The sequence below is a fragment of the Gobio gobio genome (assembly GCF_949357685.1).
Source record: "Gobio gobio genome assembly, chromosome: 3".
NCBI classification, from domain to species: domain Eukaryota; kingdom Metazoa; phylum Chordata; class Actinopteri; order Cypriniformes; family Gobionidae; genus Gobio; species Gobio gobio.
Genome location: NC_137099.1, coordinates 23,610,555 through 23,633,720, shown reverse-complemented (window position 1 = coordinate 23,633,720; position 23,166 = coordinate 23,610,555). Strand labels below are relative to the sequence as shown.

Here is a 23,166-nt window from a genome sequence, read left to right as displayed (position 1 = left end):
TGGATCCTGCGCCTCAGAAGCCGTCATTATCCTTCAGAAAGGAGGGGGCTAAGTCTCGTTGCGGCCGGACCAACCGCCAAACAGCCTCGAGTTTGCCTCCAAACCCTCAGTTCCGGGTGTTGGAAGCAATGTGTTTATTTGAAGCATTGGGCCCGTTCATGTTCAAGCTTCCATGCAACTGACCGCTATTATAGTGAAAAAAAAAAAAAAACAACCTTTTCAAAAAGAGAGCTATTTTCCTTTTCCAGTTACCACAAACACCAGCCCCCTGTACAGCGGGCTATCGCTCAAACGACTTCAAATCCCTGGCCACCCGGGCCGATGCTTGGGAAGCCATCCCCGGAATGTCAAGTTGGGTGTTGAACACAGTAAAATGTGGTTACTCACTGCAATTCCCTCGCAGACCTCTCCGCTTCAGGGGTCACCGCCTCGGTAGGGAGCAACATGGCTCATGTCCTCCACACCGAAGTGATTAATTTGCTAGCAAAACATGCTAATTCATGTTAACAGCATGCAAACAAATAATGTTATCAAAATGCTAAAACATGCTAGCAAACATGTTAAATCATGTTAGCGACATGTTAACTAATGGTAACAAAATTCCAAATCACTCTAACAACATGCTAATTCATGTTAGCAGTGTGCTAAAACATGCTAACAACATGTTAAATTATGTTAACAACCAGTGTTGGGAATAACGGCGTTATAGATAAACGGCGTTACTAACGGAATTACTTTTTTCAGTAACGAGTAATCAAACGAATTACTGTTTCTTCCGTTACAACGCCGTTACTGAGGAAAAAAATGCGGCGTTACTATAATTGAGCTCACTGAAGCGGTTTTCATCCGAACAGGCTCTCTGTCAGTCGGACCAGCAACGCGCGCGCGCGCGTGTGTGTGTGCGCGCCAGTCATGCGTGTTGGGGGTTGGGTGGTACACATAACTGATGATGATTGGTGGGTGGGAGACAAGGTTGAAGTTGATAGGTTGAGTTCACACACACACCTATGACGCACACGCATATGCACAGTCAGTGATGGCAGTCCAACGACTTCAAAGGTAGCTTTTGCAAACTGAAAGTATAAACGCTACTTTTCCCTCGTTGAGGTGAAAGGTAAGATATGTTTATGTAACGTGCAACTTATGCCCAGGAAGGAAGAGTCTGTCCACGACGGTGGCAAGTGATTCTAATCTAATGAAGCCTCACGTCATCACAGCCACAACATTAGTGGCTAAAAACCCAGGTGATAATGTGAGCTCCACTACCAGAGGAGTAGTATAGTACTGATAATATTTACACAATATTTACACTATAGTAGGTCTACTGATAATATTTACAATAATATATTGAATTTGATAGGTGTCTCTCACATTGTGCCACAGCAACATTACAATTGTGTACATTAATGTACAATGTTTTATAATAATAATTTATTCTATTAGTGTCCAATTCATTCATTTAACATATTTAATATTGGGGGCATCCAAGTTATTTGACATATTTGAACATTTGAAGAAAAAAAAAAGTAACCCATTAGTTACTTTCCCTGGTAATTATTTACTTTTATAATGATGTAACTCAGTTACTAACTCAGTTACTATTTGTAAGAAGTAACTAGTAACTATAACTAATTACTTTTTTAAAGTAACGTGCCCAACACTGTTAACATGTTAATTCATGTTAACAAAATGTTAAATCATAGCTACTAGCAACATGTTAATTCATGCTAACGTGTTAAAACATGCTAGCAAAATGTTAAAACATGTTAACGTGTTAAATCATGGTAGCAACATGCTAATTAATGTTAACAACATGTTAAAGGTGAACTATGTAGGCTTTTTGCAGTAAAATATCCAGAAACCACTAGGCCAGTGTTATATATTTTGTTCAGTTGAGTACTTAGAATATCCCAAATGTTTCCAACTTCCAACTTGTAAATCGTGAGAAATTGCTATTTTAACCGAGGAACCGGGACGTGTGAGCTATGCATGTGAGGGAGTCGCCTGTCAATTGCGTCATATCTGCGTCACCCTCGGTTTCCGGTTTTATTCAGTGAAACACTTTACTCTCACTGCAGTGTGAACAAGTGTCATAGCAGCCGCCGAGCGAACGTCATAACTTTCTTTTCAACACACTCAGATATATCTAATACGATAAACAGAGTTGCGCTACTTCATATACTAATGACTGGAAAAGAGGAAGTGGCGCCGGCAACCGTGTCATAATAAAAGTCCCGCCGGCGACTATGCCATAATAACAGTCCCGCTCTTCAATCGCTCCTGCGGCCTTGCTCAGCTCCACAACACTCGGTCATGCTCTGCTTCAGACTACAGTAATGTTAATAATCGCATCCATGAACATGATTTCTGCCCGAGTCCTATCCTGACTCTTTTCCACCGGCTGTGAGGTGAAGACCACATGTCCCAAGATTCTGCGCTCAAACGTGGCGTCATCAAACTACGCCTTTGTTTTGAACAGGCGACCTCTAGTGGACGGAAAAGTTACATAGTGTAGCTTTAAGTCATGTTACCGACATGTTAATTCAATGCTAACAAAATGCTAAATCATGCTGAATACATGCTAATTAATGTTAACAACATGATAAATCATGTTAGTGACATGCTAATTAATGCTAACAACAAGCTAAAGCATGTTAGCAACAATTCATGCTAGCAAAAATGCCAATTCATGCTTGAAGCGTGCTAAAAATGCTATATGCTAGAACATGTTAACAACATGCTAATTCAAGTTAGCACAGTGTTAGAACATGTTAGCCAACATGCTAATTCATGCTAGCAACATTGTTAATGTTGTTTCCTCTTTCCAGTTTATAAAATAAAACTTTCAAACTTTGTAGTCAAGTTGTCAAGGTCCTCCAACCTCCAAACATTTGGTATCTCTAGAAAACCCTGAATGTGATCTTTACTCCAGGCTTAAAAATTACTCAAAAAAGAAATTTGCTAAAATAGTCAAAAGTCTATTACTAGGTCTCAGGAGGATATGGATTTACAAGACAGCACGTGAGTTTGAAACAATTGAAAAAAATGTGTACTAAATTAACAAATGTGAGTAAATAATGGCAGAATCATTTTTGGCTGAACCATTCCTTTAAAATTGTAAAGAAAGAAAAAGACGAGAGGATGCAGAGGCAAAACAGAACAAAAGACATGCAGACAGAATGAAAAAGACACAGGGAAATTGGGGAGCAAGTTTATAGCCACCAGGCTCAACAGAGAGATTAAGGGCCTGAAGAGAAATGCATGATGGGTAATCTCAACGCAGAGGGCTTTTTATGCATGACAAGTTTGTCCTTGTGCACCTGCCCACTGAGAGGAAGAGAAGGAGAAAGTAAATGAATAAATCTTTAATTAAATCCCGTTTTCAGTGGACATGTTGTGCCTTAGGCACGACTGAGTATTAGGTGAAGTGTAACGAATTTACACTTACAGGTTATGGGTGGATGTGTGTGTGTGTGTGTGTGTCTGTGTGTATATAATTGTGCACAAATAGTGAAATGGTTCCATTAGAAACTATCTAAAACAAATACGCACATACACGGAAACAGGAAGGTGAGAGTTCAGATCCACTTCAGAGAGAGAAATCTCATGACGCCCATGTGTGTGCTTGTGTCCCTCATTACGTGAACAACATGAAAGGAAAAAAATAATCTTTTAGCAACTCTGCACTTTACTTAACACATTATTATCAACACTCATTGTTCTCTAAGAATGTGTAAGTGCGGGAGTGTGTGTGTTTGTGTACCAGTGTATGGTTGTTCTCACGCAAAAGAGATTATGGTCAGTCCATGCTGAAAGACAGACATGATACTTTTGGCTGTTTCTTATAATTACTTTGATTTTAGGCTCGTGAAATGTAGTTGAAATGTGTTAAAGTAACATGGTTGCAAATGTAGTTTTAAATAAGCTACCACTCAGTAAGTGCTTACTAATTTGAGATCAAAGCTGATTTTGTTGCAAAATACTCTACCATTCAAAGTAAAAACAAAAAAAAGAAATTAATACTTTTGTTCAGCAAGGATGCATTAAATTGATCAAAAGTGACAGTAAATACTTTTATAATGTTACAAAAGATTTATATTCCAAATAGATGCTGTTCCTTCAAAAATTAAAAGCTCAAAGGTCAAAAGTAATCTAAATGTAATCCAAAAAGTAATCAGATTCGATTTCCTAAAACGTGTAATGTAATAGATTACGTTACTAACTTGCAGTTTTCATCATGTAATTTGAATTCAGTAATGGACTACAATTTGTAAGTAATCTTCACAGCCCTGTGTATATGTCACTTTGCCTTTGTTGGGTTTAAGTTCCTCATTTCCTTCAGTTACTTATCTGGTATTGTCATATGTTACACACAGTTACATTGCCTTTCCTGTGGGCTACCTGAGTTTGTTTGACTTAATAAATACTTTTGTTTGGAACCTTTTGCATCTTGAGACATGGCTATATATATATATACACACACACACACACACACCAAACTGTGGGGAAACTTACGAGATAGTCTGTCCAGTTAGTTTGTCCACACACAAACACAGTATATGTACATGGTCACTGAAACTGAACATCTTTGAAAACTTCTGCCAAGGTTAAGATTTTTAGAAACTCCGTTTGAAGTGTTGTGATGTAGACAGTGAAACCGGAGAGTTGGCTTGTGACGTCAGAACCAGAACTGGTAACAACCTTTTTTTTCCAGGCTTCTGATTGGCCAACATGGCTTTACGGTTAGGGTTATATCGCCACTTGTTTGTTTGGCATGCTCTTGATATCGCTTCATAGCATGTTTTTGCGTTTTCATGTGGACACTTTTTTTTTTTTTTATGGAGGAAAAATAAAAATACCCGTATGTGGACTAGGCCTCAGTTTGACCTGCTTTGGTGCAAATGAAAGTGACAACAGATGCACTGGAGAGGCAACAGCAAGGCAACCCCCGCAGAAAGGGCATGATATTACAGGTAGTGACCATAGACAATTGTTCTCTCCTTATTCTTCCTGACTGATTTGTCTTTAGTTTTGTGCTTTGTTAGGGTCCTTGTCACTGTCTGTAGCATGAGACAGTACCTGCAACCCAATCCTGAGCCCTACAAAATTTCTTTCAGCAGGCTGGTGTGCATGTTTCTGACCAAACTGTCAAAAAACATAGCTCATTAGCGTGGCATGAGGGCCCTACGTCCTCTAGTGGGACCTGTGCTCACAGCTCAGCCCCGTGCACCTCGGTTGGCATTTGCCAGAGAACACCAGAATTGAAGTCTGCCATTGGCGCCCTGTTCTCTTCACGGATGAGATTGGGTTCACACTGAGCATGTGACAGATGTGAAAGAGTCTGGAGATGCCGTGGGGAACGTTATGCTGTGTACAACATCATCCAGCATGACCGGTTTGGCGGTGGGTCAGTAATGGTCTGGGGAGGAATATCCTTGGAGGGTCGCACAGACCCCCACGTGCTATCCAATGGTTCCCTTACTGCTGTTAGGTACCGGGATGAAATCCTCAGAGCCATTGTCAGACCTTATGCTGGTGCAGTGGGCCCTGGGTTCCTCCTGGTGCATGATAATGCCTGGCCTCATGTGGCTAGAGTGTGTAGGCAGTTTTTAGATACTGAAGGCATTAATGCCATTGACTGGCCCTCACGCTCCCCAGACCTAAATCCAATTGAGAACCTCTGGTACCCCTTTTCCACCAAGGCAGTTTGAGTGCTGGTTCAGAGCCAGAGCCTAGTTTCAAATCTGTTCTTTGTCTTTCCACACCCAAAGCACCAGCTCTGAACCAGGAAAAGTGGTTCTTAAGTAGCACCAAAACATTGCTGGTCTAGAAGTAAGAACCGCTTGCGTCAGGGGCTGGGGGCAGGTTTACCGTGACCAACAAGACGAACACAAACGTGAGATCCGGCATTTTTAAAATAGCAGCTAATCGGGCTAATAGCGGCTCGATTGTAATCTCTGTCTATACAAATTATGGCGAGCTGCACGAATGGGTTGGATTCGCTGTGTTTTGATGCTGATGTAGGATCGTAAAGCCATGTGCATCAATAGTAACGCAACGTTCGCCATTGTTGATGGAAGGCTTTTTCGAGATGTATCGGCGCTGTGCAGACCGATCGCTGAATGACATCAAAGTACAGCGAGAGCATACGACTCCTTATGCTTTTGAATCGCTCTTGCTGTATTTTGATATCACATGCTGATCTGTCTGCGCAGCACAGTTGCATCTTGAACAAGCCTGGTGTGTTTCAGTGTTTGTCTTTCCCGGTGCCTCGCTAGCTTTGCTGAGAAAGATGAGACGTATACAGTGACGTAAGACCTAGCTCTGTGTTGGCTCTCTGGCATGTAGAAAGGCAAACCGGTTCTTAGAAGGCTCGTCAGTCGAACCAACTCCGAACTGGCACTAGCACCCGGTTCATTCTGGTGGAAAAGGGGTATGGGACATTAGGATTGGAGCATCCGAAGCTACCAAGTAGCACCACAGACTGTCCATGAGCTCACTGCCTTAATCCAGGTCTGGGAGGAGATCCTTCAGGACACCATCCACCATCTCATCAGTAGCATGCCCAGACATTGTTGTGAGTGCATACCGGCACGAGGGCCATACACACTACTGACTTACTTATGAATTGTTGTGATGAACTTCATGCAAGTTGGATTAGCCTACATCTCATCTGAATAACAGTGCTTTAAATCCCATAAAATAACAGCTAAATAACTGCTAAAATGGTTTCAAAACTGCACACACACTTCAAAGTGTCCAGAATAAAAACAGGACAAGCAGTTTTGAAATCATTTTAGCAGTTATTTTATGGGATTTAAAGCACTGTTATTCAGATGATACACTAAATAGTCAAATAAATGAAACATTAAATCAAAAAATGAAATGGGGTGTACTATTCAGCTTGGAATATTAAACGGCTTGGTAATCTTCATGGATATGTCTCCCTCTGCTGGTTTGTCATGGACAGTACAGTGCAGTTTTCAAATTTACCTCTGGATGACAGTATCGTATAGCATTAGCAACCAACTAAATATTCTTCATAAGGCTTTATAAGCTTAATATATAATTATCAATAGAGCACTGTATACATACATTGGATACTCTTCAAAAAATCTACTTTCTGTCTGAGCTCAGTGAAAATGGACCCTCAGTAGTCTCATAATTTATGTATGAGCTGTAACTAGGAAGGACATTCAAGTCTTGCACTTTCCAAATGCAATTTTAAAACATTCAGATACCCCCATTTGTCTGGACTTCCTTTTATGTTAAATCAAATGCAACCGGATAGTTTCTCAGTCTCTCTCTCTCTCTCTCTCATACAAAGAACTGTCTAGTTGTTCTCAAATATGCTATTAAAATGGTTTATTATAAAGTAAGGTTTAAATGCTGCACTGTATTTGACAACTGCAGACAATGCCTCTGGTGCCTTATGGTCTGGAATTATTTCAAATAATAATTTTTAAAAGGTTTAAAAATTCCTATTTCTTACAATTATTATTATTTAATTTTTTTGATCAAGGCTTTACCACAAAGGATATGCATAATCAGGTGATTACATCCTGATAATGCTACCTTCATTTGTCAGACAGTAACCATAAAAACATCCACCCTATTTAGGGACATAAGTTATAAGGTATGCAACTATAAGTGATAAGGTATGTTGACACGTTGCCCATTCCTTACTCAGACACAATCACTAACATGATACTGACAAATATATCACATTAATCACTCTATTGTCCACAAGTGTAAATTTGTAATTTTATGTTTTTTACTATTTACATTGTTTTCTAATAGAATAATGAAAATATTTGTAGAATTTTAGGGGAAAGATTATGGCATACAGAAGGGGAACAGGTTATATAATGGAAATGGAAAGTCCTTTTAATAACCCTAAAATAATATTGTTAAAAATGTATTCTATATGGATTGTCCGTATAATGTGGACAATGTTAAAATATATTTATAAGCCACATATTAATATTCTATGTATTCTATATATATATATATATATATATATTGATGCACGTGGTGAGCGAAGACTGGCCCGTGTGGTCCGATCAAACAGACAAGCTACTGTAGCTGAAATTGCTCAAGAAGTTAATGCTGATTCTGATAGAAAGGTGTCAGAATACACAGTGCATTGCAGTTTGTTGAGTGACTGAGTGGGCATGTGTGCATCAGAACTGGACCATAGAGAAATGGAAGAAGGTAGCTTGGTCTAATGAATAATGTTTTCTTTTACATCACGTGGATGGCCAGGTGCATGTGCGTTGCTTACCTGGGGAACACATGGCACCAGGATGCACTATGGGAAGAAGACAAGCTGGTGAAGGCAGTGTGATGCTTTGGGCAATGTTCTGCTGGGAAACCTTTGGTCCTGTCATCCATGTGGATGTTACTTTGACACGTACCACCTACCTTAGCATTGTTGCAGACCATGTACACCCTTTCATGGAAACAGTATTCCCTGATGGCTGTGGCCTCTTTCAGCAGGATAATGTGCCCTGCCACAAAGCAAAAATGATTCAGGAATGAACAGTCCTCAACGTGTCAGGGCTATTTTGGCAGCAAAAGGGGGATTTATAAATTAATATACAGTTTCATGGTGGTTTAATGATAGTTTCATAATGAAGTAAGCAATAAAAAAAGGAAATACAGAACAGGTCTCATCCTTTAAAAGATAAAAAATCCTAAATACACTTTGTTGTAGTAGAAAACGTTTGATTATGGAATGTTTTGCATGCTAAAATGAGGGGAGGCCCTGTATCATACATATCAACATTTATGGAAGATGTGTAAAAGTGTAGTGAGTCAACCCCATGGAAGTCTTGAGTGGACTTTCCTGTACCCTCAGTCCACTTTCACACAGATAATACAGTTGTCCAGCAACATCAATAGTGAAGTCAGAGTGTGTATTTTGATAGCAATCCTTGATGATACTCTGAAATCACACACAGCTTTTTTTCCTTGCATCCAAAATCACGAGTTTGGTGTTTATCCTACAACAGTGGAAAGGTGAGCAAGCACTGATGATCCTGAGATTATGTGTGTGTTTGTCTGAATTTATGTTTACCCTGAATATTAACACACTGTTTAGAGGATATCAGTTGAGTTGTCCAGGAGTACGTGAGATAATATGTGTACGTGTAATATGTGAAATGAAAACCATTTTTCTGTGTGTGTCAGTGTGTCCTCCTTTCCCTTTCTTGGGAGATTGCTCGAGTCTGTTTGTGGGCAAACAGTGACATTATTTATGAAAAGAGAAAGAGAGGGGGGAAAAGGCTGACAATAAAAACATAGAAAATTGTCCATTAATATAACAGTTTGTGTGACAGTGGCATTTTAAGAGTGGTGATATTTAGCAAAAAAGCACTGGGACACTTCACCATTAATATCACTCTGATTGTCTGTGTTTGTTCCAGAAAGGAACTATTTTCATTAGACATTACACAAAATAACTGGCCATAATATCTAACATAAATAATTTACAGTCAGCTAGTCATTATTAATTATAATAAATGGCTGACTGTGCCAGATCTGAACAAATGTGGCCATGAAATCTGGTTTATTATCATCATTTTATCTGTTTATTATCTTAAAGCATCCTCTAAGAGAAAATACAATCTATCACTACAGTAATGCTGTTGACAGTGGATTGATTGATACAATGATTTCTATTTATATTATTAATTGCAAAATGTAATATATTATTGGCCAGAAATATTAAAAGTTAAAGATAAAGGCCTACAGTAAATACAACTTCACCTGCATACATACACACTCACGTAAAACAAAATACTCTAGCAAATCTCAGTGATTGTTTATATCGTTGAAAACTGTATTCTATATCGCACAGCTCTATATATAAAGTTGGATATATAGTACATTCTTTATTGGCTTTTATGGTTCTATAAAGAATCTTTAACATCCATTGAACTTCTTCATTGCACAAAAGGTTCTTTATAATGGAAAAACGATCTTTAGATTATTAAAATGTTCTTCACACTAAGAAAAATAAAGAACTGTTTACTGAAAGGTTCTTTGAGGAACCAAAATGGTTCTTCTATGTTATTGCTTCAATGCAGTTTATATGCAACTTTATCCACATACTCATGCAATGAGCAAATCTCAATATCTTGATTGCTTGTATCATCGCAAAACGTAAACTTTATTTTCATCCAGCTCTAATCTAATAAATGTGACTATAAGTCATGAAGCTATTGAGATAGTATAAAGATTAATATTATGATTTTCTGTAAAGCTGAAGCAATGTGTTTTGAAAAATGATATACAAATAAATCTGATTTGACTTGACTGTTGTATGGATTATCATGTGACCGATTAAAGGTGCCATGTCATAATTACTGTAAATATTAGATGACAACCAAGTCTTTTTTTTCTTCTGAGTATCTATGGCACTATTAATGCCAAATTCCTGATTTCACTAGTCAAACCCACAACAAGTAACAGTCGTAATGCAAATGCATTATTAATAATCTTTAGTTCTTTATTAATAGAGTTTATTTATCTTAACAAAACGTATCCAACTCTGTGTGCTATTAAACTGTATTGAATGTCTTTCATATTTTTTTATCATTTAGACTAATATTGTACATTATTTGACTATAATACTGCATGAATTTTGTGCTGATGATTAAATGTCATACATTAACGATTTTCGTACATGTCACTTACAGTGTGATCCTTAAAAAGATCCTATCTTTTTTTGTATTTGGAATTGTATTTAATATCATAATAAAAATAATAATAATACATAACCATATGATTTACTTTAATTCTGTGAAAATGAATAATATTTATAAATAATTATTTATAATATAATATAAGGGAATATAATAGAATAGTTACGATTCCTCTGTTCCTGGACTTTTATTTTGATATCTTTTTTTTGTATTGATGTGCCTGTGTTCAGTTTCTGTGGTGTAGTTCCTGTTTCCTTGTTTTCATTGAAATCTTGTTAGTTGCTATAGTTATTAATTTGTTTCATTGATCAGTGTCTTACCTGGTACTCATCATCCTGTGAATTTATGCCCAGTCATCTTCAGTTGTCTTTTTCTTTTGTGTTAATGTTTCGGTGTTCATCTCTTATGCTTCCTGTCCTTACGAAATCTACGTCAAGCCTCATTATTCTGAATTATCAAGTCAAGTCAGTGCGTGACAATAATATAACATAATATAATATATGTAAAAAAGGCCCCCTTGTGGCCGCTAAGCATCAGACACTTTACTGTGACTCTCTCTCCCTCCTACTAGAAGACGCCTCGCTTCACCTGGACTATTAGCCAATCACAAGTGACTCAGGATCGCTGCACGCTGGTAGCATTCTGTCCGAGACTTTGCCAGTAGTTTAAATTAACCGCACGGACTTGCAACCCGCCTTGATACAACTGCTTTATTCTGTGTGCGTCTTTACAAAACCACTCCTCACTGTACATATTCAGCCATGCAGTTGTCAATTCAATAAATACTTCCAATGAAGAAATCTTGCGTGATTCTGACCGATCACCCGCTGTGAGCTCTACTTAACGATCCTCACACTCTCTGAATCAAAGAAGCCAGTCCTCTTCTACAAAAGTGGTCCTTCGAGCCGGAGCCAGAGCCTGCAGCGGAGCAAGATGTCTACCACCTCGGATAAAGAGTCTAGTGCTCGATGCAGGAGGCAGCGGTCCCTCCCTAACTATTTGCAAGATTATGACTTATCTGATCTCCCGACCAGATCTCAAACCAAGAAGCCTTCTGAGTCACCGTCCAGAGAGCGGCTAGACGAAGAGGACCACAGTAGATCTGATTCACGCTCTGCAACCCCAGAAGGTCAGCTGCACCACAGCCCAGTGCGATGGTCAGTCACTGATAAAGGGGAATCTTCTGCAGATGAGTGGAGAAGGGAGTGCCGCCTACTAGAGCGAGAAAGGGAAGATCTTCTGGCATCAATGAAGGAATTAAAATTACAGAACGAACAGCTCAAAGCCAGAGCGGAGCCCAGCAAGTCCCGTTCAGAGCTACGTACTGTAGCTGCCAGAGATAGACTTTGCCGAGAAGGGCTGGATTATGGAGGTGCTTCAACCCAGTATAAATCAGTCTACTTCCGGGACAGGGAGACACCACCACAACGGTCCTCTGACAGGCAGCATGGCCACAGTAGAGAGACAAAGGACTACAGGGAATTAACCAGGTATGACTCTCCCTCACCTAAGCGCTCTCCCGATCCAATACGCACCAAGCACCAGGCCTTGCGACGAAGCGATGAGTCCAGAGAAGGGCGCTACAGTTCTCATTATAATTATGAGCAGTGCAGCCACCGCCGCTCACCTGAGCGCTACGCCAGCTACAGAGACTCTTGTTATTCCTCCAGAGAATACAGAGAACCATCATGCCGAGGTGACTACTCTCCTGCACGCCGTTACAGCTACTCTCCAGACCAGCGTGAGAGACGTAGACCCCCTTCACCTCGGCACGAGCCCAGACGCCGACGCTCAGTGACTCCCCCTGGTGGACAGGAAAGAACATACAGAGGGCCCACTCCTACAATCCCAAACTTCAACCGTCCTAACCCAAGAGACTTTGCAAGACTCCGTATTGCCCTAGACAATCTCCTTCCAAGGGATGCCACTGAACGTTTCAAGTTCCAGATATTAGTGGATCATCTGAAGCTGGAGGAAGCATTGTTGGTGGCAGATTCCTATAGCAATTCAGACTACCCCTTCACTGACACTATGGCAGCTTTAAACCAGCAGTACGGGCAACCACACCAACTCGCCCTTCAGCGTATTGCTGAATTGATGGACGGCCCCAACATTCAGAGTGGAGACATCAAGTCATTTAGGTTGTTCGCCCTGAACGTCAGATCACTGGTGAGCATGTTGGAGCAGCTCGGTTTAAAGGGGCAAGTTGAGCTGGACTGTGGTTCTCATGTCACCCGTCTACTGGGCAAGCTACCGCACGACCTGAGGTCCAGTTTCAGGCGCTACATCCACCCGCTCCGTATTCCTATCCCCACTCTTCTGGACCTGGCAGATTGGTTGGAATACGAGCTCCAGATCCAGGAGGATATAGCACAGTATCGCTTGAGAAAGGACACTGGATCTAAGCCCAAAGATATCAGGAGTACTGTCAAGTCGTCACCTAAGGCCTCAGTCCTCATGCTGGGGGCTGAACCCAAATCGATTAGGGAGTCGGCCAAATTCACCCCTCCAACCAGTCTAGATGCAAAGAAGTTCTGCCCATTCTGTGAGAACTACAAGCACACTCTGAATAATTGCGCAAATTTCAAACTGCTCAGCGCCACCCAGAAACGTAACTGGATTCAGGACAACAACCGATGTTGGCGATGCGGCCGAGAACACAGATCAGCTGAATGTGATCTGAAGATGTGTTGTAAAACATGCAACAGCAGACACCTGCTTGCTCTGCACGATGTCAGCGAGAGAAGGCCTGACCAGGTGAAGTCTAGTGAAAGCAAACCTTTGTCCATACCAAGTGCAGACCAAGTGTTATACATTGGCAAGCCACCGCAGGGCCATCGTGTGCTTCTCAAGGTCAGTAAAGTTATCCTCCGCCATGGTGACCAAACTCTAGAGACATACGCTGTGCTAGACGACGGCTCCGAGCGCACCCTGCTCCTCCAACCGGCTGTCCAACAACTGGGACTTGAAGGCCAGCCCGAGGACTTGCCCCTGCGTACAGTTAGACAGGAGCTGCAGACGCTTCATGGGGCGGCTGTTTCATTTAGCATTTCTCCAGCCTGTTCTCCAGCCATGGTATACAACATCCAAGGAGCCTTTACCGCACCCAAGCTCGGGCTAGGCCAGCACACGTATCCCTTCAAAGCACTGCAGAGTAAATACAGACATTTGAAGAAACTTTCTATCCCTTCATTCAAGGACATTGTCCCACTACTGCTCATTGGCTCAGACCACCCTCATTTGGTGACTCCAGTTGAGCCAGTCATCTTTGGTCCCCCTGGTGCACCGGTTGCTGTCCGCACCCGTCTCGGATGGACGCTGCAAGGTCCAACCAATAATCTAAAGCAGTACCTAATCGAACAACGCTGTCTTTTCACCACCTTTGGGGCACCTCCGGCTGACATCTACCAGCATGTTGAGAGGCTGTGGCAGCTGGACGTCCTTCCATGGCGCAGCGAAAAGGCCAGTACGAGGTCACGGCAGGACAAGGAGGCCCTTGAATGCTTGGATAAACAGACGGTGCGAGTACAGGTTAATGGTGTCCACCGCTATGCTACTCCTCTCCTCCGCGTGAAAAACTTTCCCCAGCTCTGCGCACCAAAGGAGGCAGTACTTCCTCAGCTTCGGAACACGGAAAGGCGGCTGGCGAAGAACCCTGAGATGGCCCAAGTTTATAACGCAGAGATCCAGAGACTTGAACAGGCTGGTTATGTGGCAAAACTACCCCCTGGCACAGAGAACACCTCAAGCAGCTGGTACATCCCTCACCACATTGTCGAGCACAATGGTAAGCACAGAGTGGTTTTTAATTGCTCTTTCCAGTACAGCGCCGCTGACTTGAACAAACTCCTGCTCCCTGGTCCTACCCTAGGTCCACCACTCCTTTCAGTTCTCCTGCGATTCAGAGAACATTGTGTGGCCTTCAGCAGTGACATACGGGGGATGTTTCACCAGGTCAGGCTCCTTCCAGAGGATGAGCCTCTCCTCCGCTTCCTCTGGAGGGAGCTCAAGCGTGATGAACAACCTACAGTCTACCAGTGGAAGGTGCTTCCCTTCGGCACTACCTGTAGCCCCTGCTGTGCTACATATGCCCTACAGAAACACGTCACCGACCATACTCAGCCAGCTGATGCAGTGAGAGACTCTGTGTTAAGACATTTCTACGTGGATAACTGTCTACAAAGCGTGCCTACAGTTGAAGATGCCAAGCCCATCATTGACAAGCTGCAGACTCTTCTTGCCGAGGGAGGCTTTGAGCTACGCCAGTGGGCCAGTACACATCCAGACACCATCCGTCACCTCCCTGCTGAGGCAAGATCAGCTAGTGCTGAAAAGTGGATCGCCCAAGGTCACCCAGGCCAAGAAGAATCAGCCCTGGGCCTGCAGTGGGACTGTCGAGAGGACACTCTGTCCTTCAAGTGTCGAGAGGCTTTAGCCACTGAAGAAGTCGTCACTATGCGCTCCATCTATAAAGTGGTGGCAAGCCAATATGACCCCCTTGGCTTTCTAGTACCTTACACCACCAGAGCCAAAGTTGTCATCCAACACCTGTGGGACAAAAAGCGGGACTGGGACGACCCTGCTCTGCCAGATCACCTGCTAGCTGCATGGAGAGAGTGGGAGGACGAGTTACCTCATCTACAGAGCATAGCACTTCCGAGGTGTTACACTGGCCATGAGTTAGACTCTCCCACCTGTGAACGTGAGATCCACGTGTTCTGTGATGCCTCAGAGCGAGCCTATGGCTCTGTGGCATACCTCCGAACCGAGAATCCTCATGGAGTCGTCCAAGTAGCTTTCGTCACTGCAAGATCCAGAGTTGCTCCAAAAAGGCAGCAGTCAATCCCACGCCTGGAGTTATGCGCTGCTCTGACCGGAGCACAAATGGCTCAGATCCTCAAATCTGAACTCACACTGCACATCAAGCGGGTGGTGCTCTGGTCGGACTCTACCACCGTGCTCCAGTGGCTGCAGTCGGAGTCATGCCGATTCAAAGTGTTTGTTGGTACACGCGTGGCAGAGATCCAGGATCTCACTGAGGGCGATACATGGCGGTATGTGGATTCTGCGCAGAACCCTGCCGACGACATAACACGCGGCAAACCTCTCGACACATTGACACCAGACAGCCGCTGGGGGCAGGGCCCAACCTTCTTGTGTTGTGCCCCCGACAAATGGCCACAAAGTCCTCAGATCCAGAAAGAGGCAGAGCAGGGTGAAGAGCTCAAGAAACCTCATTTCTGCGGCCTCACCACTACCGCGCCAAGTCATCTCCCGGACGCTAAGCAGTTCTCGTCCTTCAGAGACCTCCTGACTGCCACAACAAAGACTCTACATGGGGCGGCCTCAGGCAACGTCACAAGCTACAGCCAAGCCCAGCTGGCTCTGCTACAACAGGTACAACAAGACAGTTTTCCTATTGACTATGCCCAGCTGCAGTCAGGGAAACCAGTCGCCAAAAGCAGCAGACTTCTCAAGCTTGCACCAGAGTTCGACCACAGTGACAAGCTCATCCGTGTTGGTGGACGTCTTCGCCATAGTAATCAGCTGGAACCGGAAACTGTTCACCCGGTGGTGCTGGATGCCAAACACCCAGTCACGCAGCTGCTCATCCAAGAGTATGATTATCAGCTGCACCATTCAGGCCCAGAGAGGGTCTTCGCAGAGATGCGCCGCAAGTATTGGCTACCAGGAGGGCGAGAGGCTATCCGCCGCTTTCAGCGCAAGTGCCAAGAGTGTCAGAAATGGCGTGGAAAGCCACAAATCCCTAAAATGGCAGACCTGCCTCCATCCAGAGTCCGACTTTTCAAGCCAGCATTTTACTCAGCAGGAGTAGACTGCTTCGGGCCATACTCGGTGGCGATTGGAAGGAGGAGTGAAAAGCGCTGGGGAATAATCTTTAAGTGCATGACCACCCGAGCCGTGCATATCGACCTGCTCTCCAGTTTGAATACCGACTCATTCCTCATGGCCCTGAGACGGTTCATCGCCCGCAGAGGAAAGCCGTTCGAGCTGATTTCAGACCAGGGGACTAACTTCAGAGGTGGTAATCGAGAACTCCGGGAAGCATTCGCTGACCTTGCTCCAGACATCAAAGCTCAACTCGCCTCTCAGCAAATCGACTGGAAGTTTAATCCACCTAACGCCCCCCACTTTGGCGGCTGCTGGGAGCGCGAGATACGCTCAGTAAAACAAGCCCTGCAAGTAACCCTTGGAGCCCAGCTTGTTACAGATGAAGTGTTGAGAACCCTACTAGTTGAGATTGAAGGGATTCTCAACTCCAAACCATTAGGTTACACATCTGCGGACGTTGCCGACCCTGATCCAATAACTCCCAACTCACTGCTCATTGGGCGGCCAGATGCCTCTCTCCCGCAGGTGGTGTATCCTGACTCCGAGCTCCTGAGCAGTAGGCGTTGGCGCCATAGCCAGCTGTTGGCTGACCACTTCTGGAAACATTTTATCCGTTTCTATCTGCCCAGCCTCCAGGCCCGACAGAAGTGGAATGCTGAAAACCCAGACCTGCACATCGGCAAGACGGTCCTCATCATTGACCCTCAGCTCCCTCGCTCACTGTGGCCAGTGGGTACAGTGACCAGCGTCTTCCCCGGCCTCGACGGTAAAGTACGATCTGCTGAAGTGAAGGTGGGAGACCGGGCGTACACCCGCCCTGTGGCTCGACTCATCCAGCTTCCAGAGTTGTCAGACTGACCACTACTGGACGAGTGGGCGCCTTTTCTTCTTCTGCAGATTCCCTTCAGTAATCTGGGGGCGGCTGTAAAAAAGGCCCCCTTGTGGCCGCTAAGCATCAGACACTTTACTGTGACTCTCTCTCCCTCCTACTAGAAGACGCCTCGCTTCACCTGGACTATTAGCCAATCACAAGTGACTCAGGATCGCTGCACGCTGGTAGCATTCTGTCCGAGACTTTGCCAGTAGTTTAAATTAACCGCACGGACTTGCAACCCGCCTTGATACAACTGCTTTATTCTGTGTGCGTCTTTACAAAACCACTCCTCACTGTACATATTCAGCCATGCAGTTGTCAATTCAATAAATACTTCCAATGAAGAAATCTTGCGTGATTCTGACCGATCACCCGCTGTGAGCTCTACTTAACGATCCTCACACTCTCTGAATCAAAGAAGCCAGTCCTCTTCTACAATATAATATAATATAATGTAATTAATATAATATAATTATGATTGATTAAACACACAATACTTTTATTTTTATTTTTTATATTCTTTATTCTTAACTCCCCTGCCAGATTATGGTTCCTTGCTTCTCCCTACCACATGGCATTTCTTTAAGCATTTAAATGTATTATTCCGGTTATCTCAAATAATTGTATAAAAATAGATTAACCATACAATTGATCAATAACGTGACTGGCCTAATTATGAGTTCTGCATGGACCTGAATGCTTTTTACAAGTGGAATCTTGTAATTATGGTAATTCTGAAATGGCATGAACAGACCAAAACTAGCAACAGATACATTTATTTCCCTTTCTTTTACATTCTCTGGAGCTCAAACTGGACTTTGTACAAAGCTGCCTCTAAATGTGATAACAGCGAAACGTTATCCTCCATGGCCTGTGAATGATTAAGCAGCTTGTGTAAACCACTCTCTCTCTATTTCTCTCTCTCTCAAATATTCTCTCCTACCCATTTTTCCTCTTACTTGAACCCTTTTTGTTTAATAGGTCTTTATAAGACTTTTACTTACTCACTAAACTGATCATATTTTATCTATCTGTTTTTCTCCCACCTGTACTACACCCTGCCAGCCATCCCTCCTCTCTCTATCTCTCAGTATCAGTTGGTGATTAAGTATTGATATCAGTCTCAAGTGTCTCATATGATACCAACCAATCGACAACACACACACACACACACACACACACACACACACACACACACACACACACACACACACACACACACACACACACACACACACACACACACACACACACACACACACACACACACACACACACACACACACACACACACACACACACACACACAATGCTAGTCTAAAATAAGAAGCACATATTGATCAAGTGCCTTCAAGTTGCCTTCAAGTTCACACAGGTGCCCTATCAGAGTCACTACAGGTGTAGCACTCCGTTAACTATTAGACATGTTCCACAACATGGGCCTTATGCCTAAATAAAATAAAAATAAAAGTGCATATACACTACGGTTCAAATGTGCTTATACAGTACGGTTCATTTAAAAAAAGAAAATAAATTAATACTCTTATTCAGCAATACATTAGATTGACCAAAAGTGACACACACACTTCTGCCAGGACATTATTCAGTTATTGTACGGAAATGTCTGTTAACCTTTAAAACAACCTAATGCAATGTGTAATTCAAAATACAATTAAAACACCAGTAAAAAAAAAAAAAAACAATACAGAAAATTCCCTCATATTTATAGTTTAGTATATTGTGCCCTATTTTTACAGACTTTTTTGTTCTTTTTTTTTTTAACAGTGCATTGTAACAAAAAGTATTTCCAATAAATTCTTTCTTTCTTTCTTTCTTTCTTTCTTTCTTTCTTTCTTTCTTTCTTTCTTTCTTTCTTTCTTTCTTTCTTTCTTTCTTTCTTTCTTTCTTTCTTTCTGTTTATCAAAGAATCCTATGTATCCTAAATATATTTCTATTAATCAGAATCCTAAAAATATATCACAGTTTCCACAAATGTATTATGTAGCGCGGCTGTTTTCAACATTGATAATAATAATAAATGTACCAGATCAGCATATTAGTATGATTTAGTATGAAGGACCATGTGACACAGAATATTCAGCTTTGTCTTCACAGGAATAAATTACATTTTAAAATATATAAAAATGGAAAATAGTTATTTTAAATTGTAATAAAATTGGACGTTATTACTATTTTTACTGTATTTTAAATCCAATAAATGCAGCATTGATGAGCATAAGAGACTTATTTAAAAAAAAAAAATTAATTGATTGTTGTACATTTAAAATTATTCAAATTAACACATTTTTAAAATGAAACATGTAAAAATAAGTATTTTAAATATTTTTCCAAGCATTTTTAATTCATGAATAACTAAAAGTTTGCATGAACTGTGTCCTTTTATTCCACATTAGGGCTGAAATACATTTTTAATATACATTTTAAGATAGAAAAATTAAGATTAAGATTGCTACATAAGACTAATGCTAGTGCTAATATGATAGTGATACAATACTACATTTCAGTTGAGTATTAATATAATATAATGCAGTAAATTATAAGGTATCTTGTCAGACAAGATAATAACACAGTGAGTGAAAGAAAAGGAAAAGCCAAGGCTTCACAAATATGTAAATTTAACAATGACACTATTTATACTAACAAACAGGTATGGAAAGCAGGTGAGCATGAAACATGGGGTGAGTTCCAATTTGGTCAACGTCAACTTTTATTGTATGTTAAAGAACAGTTTGGGCATTTTTTCATCTATTTTTCTTCTATTTGCATTATTTCAGTATTTCATACACGACCATTCAAAATGTTTTTGATGTAAGTCTCTTAAATTTAGCAAGGCTGCATTTATTTATTTGATCAAAAATACTGCAAAAACAGAAATAAAGACAATAAGAACAATAAGTTGAAATAAGACAATTCAAAATACCTGAACAAATCAACTGCTTGTTAACGCAAATATCTAATCAGCTTATCACATGGCAGCAGCTCAATGCAATTAGGCATGTAGACATTGTCAAGAAAGACAATCTATGTCACAATGTTATAAGAGTATTCCGTATTTAAGTTCACTTTGATTAGTTTGTTTGTTTTCCCGTTCTGTTTCCTGTGTTCTTTTTTTAAAATATTGTGGTTCATTGCTTGATTCATTCCCTGCACCTGTTTCTAGTTTCCTTAGTTATCCTGTGTATTTTTAGCCATGTGCTTGTTTATTTCCTTGTCATAACTCATCTTAAAAAGGTGGTTATTCTGTTTGCCGTGTTTTTGTTTCCAGAAAACCTGTAAGAAGTGTCATTTTGAGTTTATTTTGATTAAATAATACTGCTTGCAAAAAGATCCAGCACTTTTATTTCCGTCTTTATTTCGAGCCCTCATTGAGCATCAGAATGGGGAAGAAAGGTCATGATTGTTGATCTGAGTATTTCAGAAACTGGTGATCTACTGGGGGGTTTACAGAGAATGGACCGAAAAAGAGAAAATATAGCTGGTGGAGGTGATTACTCGCGCTGTGGCAAAGTTAAATATTGATTGGCCAGCCGAGAAACAAGGCGCTCGTCCTAAAAGCAAATTAGACGAGCGCTTTTTGTCATCAAATGTGTCACCTTCACCACGGGGTCTTCCTTTCTTTCCTGATTTACACAGCGAGCTGTGTAGATCATGGAAGAAACCATATTCATCACGTCTCTTCAGCCCTCAAGTTAAAACATATAGTGATATAAGGGGGCTGAAGGAATATGGTTATGGGGCGATGCCTAAAGTAGATCAGACACTTGCTAGTTATCTGTCCCCTGCTTCGGCATCGTTCCTGAAGGCCCCCACGCTCCCCACTAAGCTGTTAAAAACAACATCAGGACTGGTGGGGAAAGCGTACACGGCAGCAGGGCAGGCTGGTGCGTGTTTGCATACAATGAGTATTTTGCAAGCGTACCAGGCTGAACTGCTGGGGGATTTGGATGGCGGTGAAATGGTGAGCCCTGAGGCAGTTCACGAACTGCGTCGGGCCACATATTTATCTCTGAGAGCCACCAAGGAGACCGCTAGAGCTATTGGGCGGTCTATGGCAGCCTTGGTGGCGACAGAGAGACATCTATGGCTCAATCTGTCTGACATAAAAGACAAACACAGGGCTTTTCTCCTTGATGCGCCAGTTGAACCTGCTGGTTTGTTCGGCGACGCTGTAAAAATAGTCGTCGACAGATTTCAGGAAAATAAGAAACAAGCGGAGGCATTTAAAAAATATCTTCCGCGCCGCCACCAACCCTCTGGGGCTGCTGGCCGTGAGCAGCCCCAGCCGTCTAGCTCTTCATACAGGCAGCAGCAAAAAGAGAGTGTCGCATCTCGTGCTCCACCTCAGAGATACGGTGGGCCAGGTCGGCACTCTCAGCCAAAGCCTTCTAAGCCGAAGACCGACCTGAGGGTCGTGCTTCAGGCGAAGAAGGCTTCAGGCCAGAAGAGGTCCTGACGCCAGCAGCGTCAGGTCTCCGAGGGCGCCCCCCCCGCGGGGTGGATTGGTGTTCACCTCAGTATACGGTGCCCACTCCACTTCGTTGCCCTCAGGGGACCGTTCTGCCAACCCCGCCACCCTTGGTGCTTCGGGGCGCAGCGGTTTCCAGCGAGCTCGTGACTCGGCGTCCACAGGACAAGGTGTCACACTCGCAGCCTCCAAGGAGGTTAGAAACGCAGCCAGATCGGTTAGGTGCTGCCAGTATGCTTCAGGCCACCGAGATGGTTGCAGTGGAAATATCAGAGACCAGCTTTGAGAGTCTGGTTCCCTTAGTAGATTTTTTGGCAGAATGGAAACGTCTACCAAATATATCGCGATGGGTCCTGCAGACGGTAGAAAAGGGGTACAGAATTCAGTTCGGGTTCTACCCACCTCGATTCAGCGGAGTGCTGTTAACATCCGTACGTCCCAAGCAGGCTCTGATAATGGAACAGGAAGTGGAAACCTTGTTAAAAAAGGAGGCTATAGAACAGGTCCCTGTACAGAACAGAGAGTCGGGTTTTTACAGCCGGTACTTCTTAGTTCCAAAAAAGGATGGAGGGTTGCGCCCTATATTAGATCTTCGTCGTCTGAATTGTACAGTCAGAAAACTAAAATTCAAGATGCTGACGCTAAGTCAGATTGTGACCCAAATCAGATCCGAGGATTGGTTTGTCACAATAGATCTGAAGGACGCATACTTCCATGTCTCCATCCTTTCACAACACAGGAAGTTCCTGAGGTTCGCTTTTGGGGGCAAAGCGTACCAGTATCGGGTTCTTCCATTTGGTCTAGCTCTTTCACACCGCACGTTCACGAAATGCGTAGTTGCAGCTCTGGCCCCACTCAGGCTGCAGGGCATACGCATTCTGAACTATATAGACGACTGGCTGATCCTGGCACAGTCGCAGGAGATGACGGTTCAGCATCGAGATGTCGTCCTCGCTCATATTCAAAAGTTGGGGTTGAGGCTGAACGCGAAGAAGAGTGTGCTTTCTCCAGTACAGAGGACCACTTTTCTAGGCGTAGTTTGGGATTCTGTAGCAATGCGGGCAGTGCTTTCAGCCACGCGCATTGCTGCGATCCTGTCAGCTGTAAAGAGAGTGAAAATAGGCCAGTCATTCACTGTGAAGCAGTTTCAAAAGTTGCTGGGGTTAATGGCAGCGGCGTCCAACGTGATTCCTTTTGGCCTGCTGTACATGAGACCCTTACAGTGGTGGCTCAGGACCAGAGGG

General features: G+C 42.6%; 1 protein-coding gene across 1 annotated transcript in view; it reads left to right on the top strand.

The window, feature by feature from the left end:
- Window positions 1–8,925: 8,925 nt before the first annotated feature.
- ugt8 (UDP glycosyltransferase 8) overlaps window positions 8,926–23,166 on the top strand; it is a 59,457-nt gene continuing 45,216 nt past the window's right edge. The window contains exon 1 of the mRNA XM_079813647.1: window positions 8,926–9,021. The gene's annotated coding sequence lies outside the window, so the exon portion shown is untranslated. The remainder of the gene's footprint in view (window positions 9,022–23,166) is intronic.